The sequence below is a fragment of the Solanum pennellii genome, chromosome 6 (assembly GCF_001406875.1).
Source record: "Solanum pennellii chromosome 6, SPENNV200".
Lineage (NCBI taxonomy): Eukaryota > Viridiplantae > Streptophyta > Magnoliopsida > Solanales > Solanaceae > Solanum > Solanum pennellii.
Window position 1 is genome coordinate 39204310 of NC_028642.1, and position 11401 is coordinate 39215710.

Genomic DNA, 11401 nt, shown 5'->3' on the forward strand with positions numbered 1-11401 from the left:
AATTGAGTACTACACTTTTATATGACCTATATGTGGTCTTGTTGGATTGATGTAAGGGCTATGCCCATATTGTGATAATGCTTTAGATGGTATGAGATGAGAAAATCTTTGAGACTATTTTTCTATCTTATATATATGTATGTTCAATAAGAGTAGAAGGCTATGTAACCTTCCTATACGATGAGTCTATGTATACTCGATACGACTATATATTATGTGTATGTAGAGGTCTATGTAAACCTCCAATTAGTTGTAATGAAATTTTAAAATTTTTCCGCATTTTTTAACCTATGAATGTAATGACATGAGACTAAGAGGCTAGTCTTAGTCCTTAAAAAGGACGATGACGCCAGTTACGTCTAGGGGGTAAACCCGGATGTGATGAACTTGGTATTAGAGCATGAGGTTGAATATCGTTGAGTTATCTCTCTCTCTCTACCACGTCTTTGTAGGTTTGTTTTCATAATTGTGAAGTGCACCACACTTATTAGTAGGAACCTATATGATGCTTAGGTTCGCTCTCTTTCTTGGAAATCTTATATCGTGCCGATAGAGTATACTCATAGTGTGCTTTTGCATCTAATCCTATTGTTGTTCTTATAGGATGCATGAACACTCAAAGGAATGCGGCTCGAATACTTGAAGAGGAAATTGCCAATGCGGGAGCTCCTCCCCTTGGTGAGCAAGTTCCTCCACTTGAAGAAGATGTTAATGTGGAGCAAGCATCGGTCAATCCTCCTCCTTTGACGGATGAGAATATAAGAACCGCTCTTCTTCAAATGGCCCAAGCTATCACCACTCAAGCACAAGCGGCCACGACTCAAGCCCAAGTTATGACGGCTCAAGCAAACGGGGAGGTTGTGCTCTATCCTCATCAACAAGTCGCTACTATGGCTTCCCATCTAAGGGACTTCACTCGAATGAACTCTCCTACTTTCTAAGTGTCTAAGGTTGATGAAGAACCCCAAGAATTCATCGATGAAGTCTCTAAAATACTTTTGGCTATGGGGTTGTCCACAAGTGAGAAGGCCGAGTTGGCCACATATTAATTCAAGGACGTGGCGCAAGCTTGATATGTGCAATGGAGGGATAATAGGCCATTGAGGGGTGGTCCGTTGACTTGGGAGATCTTTAAGAAGGCTTTCTAGATCGGTTCTTTCCTAGGGAGATGAGCGAGGAAAAAGTGATGGAGTTCATCAACCTTCGCCAAGGAGGAAAGAGTGTCCATGAGTACTCTTTAGAATTCATTAAGTTGTCCAAATATTCTCCTTTTTTGGTCTCTGATCCTAGACCAAATGAGTCGTTTTGTGACGGGGATGTCGGAGGACTTACAAGAGGAGTGTCATTCGGCCATGCTACATGACAACATGAACATTTCCCGTCTTATGGTGCATGCAAGAAGGGTTGAGGAGGCAAGGGCCAAGAGAAAGAGTAGAGATGTTAAAATAGCAAAATCATTTGATTGAGGTCCTTCAAAGAATAGGCTTGAAATACAAGACAAGCCTAGATTTAAGAAGCGGGTTTCTAATCAAGTCCCTTCCAAATTCTCAAAAGCTAGTGGTGATAGGGTGTCTAACCCGAAATTCAATAAGGGAAAAGGTACTAATTCACCAACAAATAAGCCAACTTGTGGAAAGTATGGTAAAAAGCACTATAGTGATTGCCTTAAGGGGACGGATAATTGCTTTAGTTGTGACAAGAGTGTTCACAAGATTAGAGATTGTCCAAACTTGAAGAGTCAAGACAAGGGTAGTGGTTAATCTCAAGCAAGTGGTTCTAATGAGGCACCAAAGAAGAACCGCTTTTATGCTCTCCGCTCTAGGGGTGAGCAAGAGACTTCTCCCGACGTGGTGACTGGTATGTTGAAAGTCTTCTCTATTGATGTATATGTCTTACTTGATCCCGACGCTACTTTATCATTTGTTACACCTCTAGTAATCAAAAAGTTTAATATTTTACCCGATATTTTGCATGAACCTTTTATAGTGTCTACTCCGGTGGGTGAGTCGGTTGTTGCAAAAAGGGTGTATAGAAATTGTCCTATAATGTTGCCGAATAGAGTTTCTTATGTTGATCTAGTAGAACTCGATATGCTTGATTTTGATGTTATATTGGGTATGGATTGGTTGCATGCTTGTTTTGCCTCTATTGTTTGTTGGACAAGAGTGGTGAGGTTTGACTTCCCAAATGAACCCGTTGTTGAGTGGAAGGGGGGAAATTCTATTCCTAGAGGTCGTATTATCTCTTGTCTAAAAGCATGTAAAATGATCTCTAAAGGTTGTCTATATCATATAGTAAGAGTCCAAGATCTAGACTCTGAAGTTCCTCCCGTTTAGTCGGTCCCCGTAGTGAGTGAGTTTCCGGAGGTCTTACCTAATGACCTTCCCGGTACTCCTCCCGAACGGGAAATTAACTTTGGCATTGATTTGCTACAGGATACAAATCCCATATCAATTTCTTCTTATCGGATGGCTCCGGCCGAGTTGAAGGAGTTGAAGGCTCAACTCAAGGATTTACCAGATAAGGGTTTTATAAGGCCTAGTAGTTCTCTATTGGGTGCTCTGATTTTGTTTGTGAAGAAGAAAGATGGGTCCTTGAGAATGTGTTTTGATTACTGCCAACTCAACAAGGTCACTATTAAGAATAAGTACCCTCTCTCTCGGATTGTCAACTTGTTTGATCAACTCCAAGGGGCGAGTTACTTTTCGAAAATTGACTTGAGATCCGGGTATCACCAACTTAGGGTGAGAGGTGAGGATGTACCAAAGACGACCTTTTGGACTAGGTATGGGCACTATGAGTTCTTGGTCATGTCTTTTGGTCTCACTAATGCTCCGGTGGCGTTTATGGACCTAATGAATAAAGTGTTTCGGAATTACCTAGACTCATTTGTCATTGTCTTCATTGACGATATCTTGGTATATTCAAAGAACGAAGGTGTTCATATGGGTCATTTAAGGGTATTATTGCAACTCTTAAGGAGCATTAATTGTATGCCAAATATAGTAAGTGTGAGTTTTGGTTGAGGTCGGTGGATTTTCTTGGGCATATCATCTCAAGTGATGGATTTGAGGTAGACCCAAGGAAAATGGAAGCGTTGAAGAATTGGCCTAGACCATTGACTCCAACCAACATTAGGAGTTTCTTGGGTCTAGCGAAAGAGTTTTGGTGTCATTCGGGGATGAATGTTCCTAAGAGGGGGATAATATAACACCTTGAAAATCCAAGACGTGTCGTAAAGCCTAACATAGACTATATAAGGTCTAAGTATTGTTTTTAAGTCCATTTTATTGAATGTAGGTCATTTAGAAAGTTTAAGAACCAAAATGTCCAAGAACGTCCATGACGTCCGGAAGTTGGTTCAAGGAGCTACTAGCGTGCCTTAGCCTATTTGATTGCTTTTAGGAGTCGGAAATTTATGAAAATTGGTGGAAGAGTATCTAACAGGTGTTTAAGTTGTTTAATGATCGAAACATCCGGGTACGACTCCCCAAGACCGACCAAAGGCCCTTGAGGAGGACCCTTGCAATTTGAGGCAACACTGCCTGGCAGTGTGCATCAACAGGACAGCAGACGGCCCGTGTGTAGACTGACGGGGCGTCGGTGCCACCATCGTCCTACACTTAGGCTAGTTGGTGAAAGCCCCTCACCCGCACAGCCTCTAAACTTACCAACGAAGTGCAGGCTACGGTCCGTGTATGGATCGACGGGGCGTCGATGCCACCGTCCATGGAATCCCCTCGCTTGAAAAGTCTCTGAACTCATCAACAGAGTACAGGACGAGAGGGGGATAGGTCCGTAGACTCACAGACGGCCCGTCGGCGGGGTTCCGTCTGTGAGGGGGGTAATTTTGCTACACGTTTTAGTGTTAAGTCATTTAATTAATTAAGTGGTTTAGCGGTTAGTTAGGGCATTAAGGGGAGACTAATTAACTAACTTAACTCCCATATAAATGCCCCAACCCCAATTAACCTAATTATAACTCACAAAATAAACTCTATTCCTTCTCTCTTCTTTCTCTCTCTACTTGAACTCACCATTGAAGACTAGCAAGGATAAGGGTTTGGGGGCTGGAAAGGGATGAATTCACCATCAATTCTTCATCAAACGTCAAGGTATAGGATCTAATTCACCTTTGAGATTCTTTCCTCAAAGGGTTCCTTCAAAATGGATTTCAAAAGTTGAGTTTTCTTATGGGTTTCATCCAATAACGAAATTGACGTTATGGATTGAGTTGTTGATAATTTCTTTAGGTTATATTGAATAGATTAACATGTATTTAACTTGATTATGGTAATTGTTGATGGTTTGGTCTAAATTGAAGAACGTGATCCTCAATCCCTAACCCTAGGTTGTAATCTTGATCTATATTATATTGTGATTATTAATTGACCTGGTTATTGATTTGATTACTATCCTATGGTGTTATTATGAGTAAACTAAGATGAATTATAGGTCTATCATGTTAGTTCTTTAGATGTGATGTAGGTTATGAAGTATATTGGGAAATTACCATAAGTATCTTATCTTAAGCTATGATCTAAGTTTGAATTGTGTTTAAGAGATGCAATTGGCCTTGTTATCTTATTGGTTATCATTGTGTGAATATGTTACTCCCCTAATTGGGTTGAGTTATGGGTTGATGGTAAGACCTGTATGATGAACTATAAGGAAGACTTGGTAAGTCTTAGAATCTCTATCTTTACTTCCAATTGTGATTAATTGTGGTTAAGTCATGGTGTTACATTGGAGTATGCATTATACTAGGATGATAGGGTGCTATGTTGAATTGAAATGTCTTGACTGTGTTGTGAGGTTAATTTTTAAGGTTTATGTGATATAAGGATGGTGAAAACTATCAATGTTCCTTGATATGCTATGAAATGCTAATGTGTTAACCTCACTAATATGAATTATGATGAAAGGACTTATACTCATACAATTCTTATTGAGCTATTGATGATGATGATTATACAAGGGGTAGACCCTATGACCTAAAATAAGCTATAATTGATAATTAAAGACTTAAAGACATTTCAAAAAGGAACTCTAGCTTAGCACCGAGCGAACTAGATTGAGGAGTGTCCCTTCCCACCTAGGGAAGGTAGGAGCACTACATTACTCTTGAGATTGGAGACTATAATGCATGGCGCATAAAGAGGGTCCCAACTATATCTCCTAGTTCTTGAACTATGTTGCCCCTATAGGAATACTAGCTAGTGAATCCACGTAGTTGCTATGTTTCATGTTTTGGTACTACCTTGGCAAGTAGTCCGCCTTCTTTCGGTGTAAGGTTTTATGACACCGGATTCCAGACTACCTCATGTGGTCTATGTCGGTTAGGGAAAGATGTTCCCAAAAGGTAAAATGAATTAAAGGACTTGAACTCTAACTTGGATAACCTAAGAGGTCTAGCTTAGTTTAGGTAGGGGTATGGGACTCTACTTAAGCATTGGACTAGTTAGCCTTGAGGGGAGTCTTAGGAGGATGTTCTTATATATGTTTATGTTACGTTGATATATGATATGTACATGATGAACTTGGCATATTGTTGATACTAGATGTTGATTAGTTCACTTATGAGTATGTCTTGGGTTATAATGTTAATATAAGATGAAATGTAAATCTAAATGTTATGTTATATGAAGTTGGACATTGGTTATGGTTTCTTGTTGAGGCTACTTGATTGAGTAAGGTTATGGGGCTTTGCTTGGTCAGTACACTTGTTGACTTGATAAGGATTCATGAGTAGTTGTCTTGCTTATTATGATATGATTTACTCTTATTCATTCTTGTGATGCTATTCCTTGATGATATGGTTGTAGTAAATCATGGTTTCAAGTATGTTGGAATAGGTATTACTTGTTGAGTTAGTAAACATGCTTAGTTGGTTGATATGACTTGCTTGGCTTTGCATTAAGTTCCTAAAAGGGTAAAATGACATGTTTTGACTAAAAGTCCCTTTTTAGCATGTTTTTCTTGTATATGTGCATAAGGTCTCATACTTAGTACATATGGAGTACAAACCCCATTTTCTTCCCTTTTCCCAAACATTTTAGGTTCCGGTCGTTGAAGAATTTGGAAGGCGACATTATTGAAGACTTGGATTCTTCATTTCATCCAAGTAGGGTAGGTCCTCAACTTCCGAGGGCAATTGCACTATCTAGCTTACAGACTTGTTATGAGCTTAAAGACTCTTTCATTTCTTTCCTTTTATATTGAGTACTATACTTTTGTATGACCTATATGTGATCTTGTTGGATCGATGTAAGGGCTAATGCCCATATTGTGATAATCGTTTAGATGGTATGAGATGAGACAATCTTTGAGTCTATTTTTCTATCTTATATATATGTATGTGCAATAAGAGTAAAAGGCTATGTAACCTTCCTATACGAAGGGTATATGTATACTCGATACGACTATATATTATGTGTATGTAGAGGTCTATGTAAACCTCCAAGTAATTGTACTGAAAGTTTTAAATTTTTTCGCATTTTTTAACCTATGAATGTAATAACATGAGACTAAGAGGCTAGTCTTAGTCCTTAAAAAGGACGACGACGACGACGGTTACGTCTAGGGGGTAAACCCGGATGTGACAATTTCCTCATAGATTGAGGACAAGTTCTTGATGTTTCATTTTCTTTCATGTAATAGACATATGTTAAGACTTTCCATTGTAAAGGGTCGTGACCCTGTCTTTAGTTTTAAAGACTTGTCTTAGATGACCATGTGAGATGATAGACTTCCGCTACGTTTTTAAATAGGAGGTCGTTTGATTACAGTATAAGAGGGCATGTTATTCATGTATAAAATATTCTATTAGTTTTACAATGTTTGGTAAAAGTTTTTTATTAGGTTAAAAAGTCAACATGACTTATAATGTGTTTGGTTGTATTTTTGAAGTCCTACATAATTAATACCAACTTGACTTATGAATGAATCTATTATTATGTATTAGATGGTTGATTTATTTTTCTTTTACTTATTATTTTTTTTGGATTATAAGACCAATTGATTAAAACAATTAAAAATCGTTAAAAAGAATTTTTTTTGGGATAATAAGACCAACTAAAAACACATTGAAACTTTAGGAAAGAAATTGGGATTTATCTAGGCTTCTTTCATGCTTTCCTCCTCTCTAAGCTCTTACCCAAACCCATTTTCCTTCACTCCAAAACTCACATGCAAAAGCAGAGATGAAATCAATCGAAGAATTCGGTGTAGATTAAGCTCGAAGATCATCCAAAGCTCCAAGCTCAAAGCTCTCCAAGTGAACCTCACATCTCTCTCCAAGCAGATTTTTTCAAAGTAAAGGACTACAATCGAGAAGATTTGCTTGTCAGTCTATCCAAGAATTAAGGTTAATATGCATATTTCAAGCTATGTGAGGTTAGTGTGCAAATTTTCGTTTACAGAATCAGGTTGAATGAACATTGAGTGTTTTTTTTTTGTAAATCTCAAGCTCTGTGAGGTCAATAATTGTTGCAATCTTAAGTTTAGCTCATTTTTTTCTTTTTCATTAGCTATATTTCTTCTTAGGTGCTTGTGACGTTGTTAGATTTTTTTTTGTTGATGATGGCAGTGTTTCAATCTATTGTGCGTACCTTGAGTAATCGTCAAACAGATTGCTACAATCCATGTCCATACATACAGATAGTAGTTGGTGGGTAAACTTGCCACAAATATTGAAGAAGATAAGTGTATGTCCTTATTATGTTTCTTCTCTGTAGCTTGTTGAAGTTTAATATCCTGCAAATGGTGTATGTTCTAGACTTTGTTTTGTTCTCCTCTTCAATTTTTTCTGAGTTGATGTGAGTTTCAGTTTCAATACATGGATATGAGTTGTTGTGCTTCAGATCTTGTGTGAATCCATGTACTTTCGTATGTATTTCGTAGTTGCAGTTTACAGGTAAGGGATTATTATTGCTTCAATACTGAATATCTAGGAATTAGTCACTTGTTTATGATGAGTGACTTGGTTTAACTTAAACCATTTTAGGTTACCTCTAAGGTACAAAAAGTTGATACGCGAGGGAAAGGAAAATTTTTGATATAGAATATTTGATGTCATTCCAAGTCTTATAGTAGTAATATGCTCTAGCAACTACTTAATTAAGTTATTCCAAAAATAGTTTTACAGATTTCTAAGTAGATTTTAGTGTTATTATAGTTTGCTTAGAGATGTAATATAGTTAGTTATTATAAGTCTATTAAGAGAAAGACAGGAAAGGGAAAATTCAAGATAGACAAGTTTTCACAAATCCATGAAACCGCCATGTCCAGGAACGTAATAGCCAAAATCCTGGATGATTCCATGTAAATGAAGGAAATGAGTAACTAAAATTTACACATATATCATTCAGTTTCCATCAGAAGTTGTACAGACTTTGATATAAAAGGATCTCTTGAAACCAGTAGCAAAAACTCCCCCAAATGGAGCGATTATGGATGCAAATACCCAAGCATAAAGCATGTCATTGCACATAAAGTATCGATATCTCCTTTAGAGGGAACTATAAGATTTCAATAAATGATAATCAGTATGTAAGTTCTGTAAGCAATAAAGCAATTTCAAGTAAAAATGTAGAGTTCTGAGTAAGTTCACGACATTTTTTATTGCTAGACGAGGGACTATCAGTACAATTTTGCAGAATTGTGTTTTCACAAAACTAATGTTCACATGAGTTTGACCTTGAAAAAAGCAGTGAGGATTCATATAATTGATCCCAACTTGTTAGAGACTGAGACGTAATTGTTGTTGTTGTGTTTTTACAAAACTCAATACCAGCTTGTTAACATATTAGATACAGCTACACCTCAATCCCAAGCAAGTTGAAAACAGTTGATAATGTAAGAATGAAATATTTGATCAAACTGAAAAACTCAAAAAGTAACAAAAACCACATATCCTTACTTTCAAAACAGTTGCAGAGGATTCATTCTTTTCAAGTTACCATTAGGATGATCTATACCATGAGTTTTTAGGCTAAAAAATAGTTTTATACTTTTAATTTCGCGTATAACTTTAGTTAATATACATACTGGAAAAGCAAGATCATAGTTTACACTAAAAAACAACAACATCCTGGATGCAGACTCACCCATTGAGTCAATCCAGCTATAGAATAGTATTTAGGTTGGGACAAGCCTGAATACTAATTATATTTAAGTTGAAACTAATATGCTAATATAATTGAGTGCAGGTTGTATGAACAAGCCTTGAGAGATACTTACAACGATCTTACAGATGAAATCATTGATAAGAAAATTAAAGCCGACTTTTCACGATGGTTCAAAAAATATGTATGAATTAATTTAATTTGTTGTAAATAAAGAATATATCACTAAATGGCTGTCCTGACTTATATGTTTGATAGGTTAATAGTTCTCCATAAGACATCCCTCAAAATCCTTATTTACGAATTTTAGCAATGGGACCATTAAGACAGGCACAGTCTTGGCCTGTTTTTTTTTTTTTTTTTGCAAATGGATATAATTTCCACACTTCTTCTTGGGCGAAGGAAAAGTACATATAAAAGTGGGGATTTTCCTAGGGATAACATAGTAAAATCCGCATGTAACTTGATTACCTGCAAATTTTCTTGTAAAATGAAATCCGATGGAAAAACCTTCGTAGGCAATTCTTACCAGCGGATTAAACAAGCCCTAGGTAATTTACCTGGGGAATTAAAATTGCAGGTAACACCAGCGGATTTATCTGCAATAAATAACGAAAATTCTTGTGATTTTTTTATAATTTCTATGAAAAGAAACCCGCAAGATCAATAGTTTATGATTCAAACGTAAACAAAATACAACTAAAAATTGAATCCTAAATAGCACTATCAACTATCTCAATCCTCACTTTCATTCACGCTATCAAAGTCATGGGCAGAACTACTATCATTCACGCTATCAGAGCCTCACCACTTTCATCCTCATAAGCTTGATTGTCTTCTTGAGATGATTACCCATTTGAAGATGATGTGTTGTACACGTGATTCTTCAATAAGTCAATTCCCTCCTCATCCTCTTATTTTTGTGACGCTCTTTCTGCAATTGAGCATATAAACAACATTAATCATCTCATAAATTTCCCTTGATAAAGCTGATGTTGATTGTTTAGAAGATGTCTTTACAGATCGACCCAACGAGCCAAGACCTTTAAATCTTCCTTTTTCTTTCCACCAGCATATTGCACCCAGATATCCATTTCTATTAATGGAGAAGGTTGACCAGCTATACTAGTTTCTCCTTCCACAGCTGATGCACTTTGAGAAGCTAATAATTCTTGTTTCTTTCTTTCAAAAGTATTCTGCATCAAAACACCCCGCTGTTATATATACTTTTTTCTACACCCCAAGAAGAAGTGTGGAATTTATATCCATTCGCGAAAATAACAGGCCAAGACCGTGCCTGTCTTAATGGTCCTATTACTAAAATTCGTAAATAAGGATTTTGAGAGATGTCTTGCGGAAAACTATTAACCTATCAAACAGATAAATTAGGACAGCCATTTTAGTGATATATTCTTTATTCACAACAAATTAAATTAATTCATACGTAATCTTTGAACCATCATGGAAAGTCGGCTTCAATTTGCTTATCAATGATTTCATCTGTAAGATCGTTGTAAGTATCTCTCAAGGCTTGTTCATACAACCTGCACTCAATTACATTAGCATATTAGTTTCATTAAATATAATTAGTATTCAGGCTTGTCCCAACCTGAATACTATTCTATAGCTGGATTGACTCAATGGGTGAGTCTGCATCTAGGATGTTTATTGCTTTTCTGTGTAAACTATGATCTTGCTTTTCCATGATGTACATTAACTAAAGTTGTACGCGAAATTAAAAGTATAAAATTGTTTTTTCAGCCTTTAAACTCATGTTATAGATCATCCTAATGGTAACTGGAAAAAAATGAATCCTCTGCAACTGTTTTGAAAGTTCTTTCTACTAAGGATGTGTGGTTTTTGTTACTTTTTTCGTTTTTACATTATCAATTGTTTCCAACTTGCTTGGGATTGAGGTATAGTTGTATCTAATATGTTAACAAGCTGGTATTGAGTTTTGTAAAAACACAACAACTAAAATTACGTCTCAGTCTCTAACAAGTTGGGATCAGTTATATGAATCATCACTGCTTTTTTCAAGCTCAACTCATGTCAACATTAGTTTTGTGAAAACACAATTCTGCAAAATTGAACTGATAGTCCCTCGTCTAGCACTAACAAATGTCGTTAACTTACTCAGAACTCTACATTTTTACTTGAAATTGCTTTGTTGCTTACAGAACTTACATACTCATTATCATTTAGTGAAGTCTTACAGTTCCTCTAAAGGAGATATTGATATTTCATGTGCAATGGTGTGCTTTATGCTTGGGTTT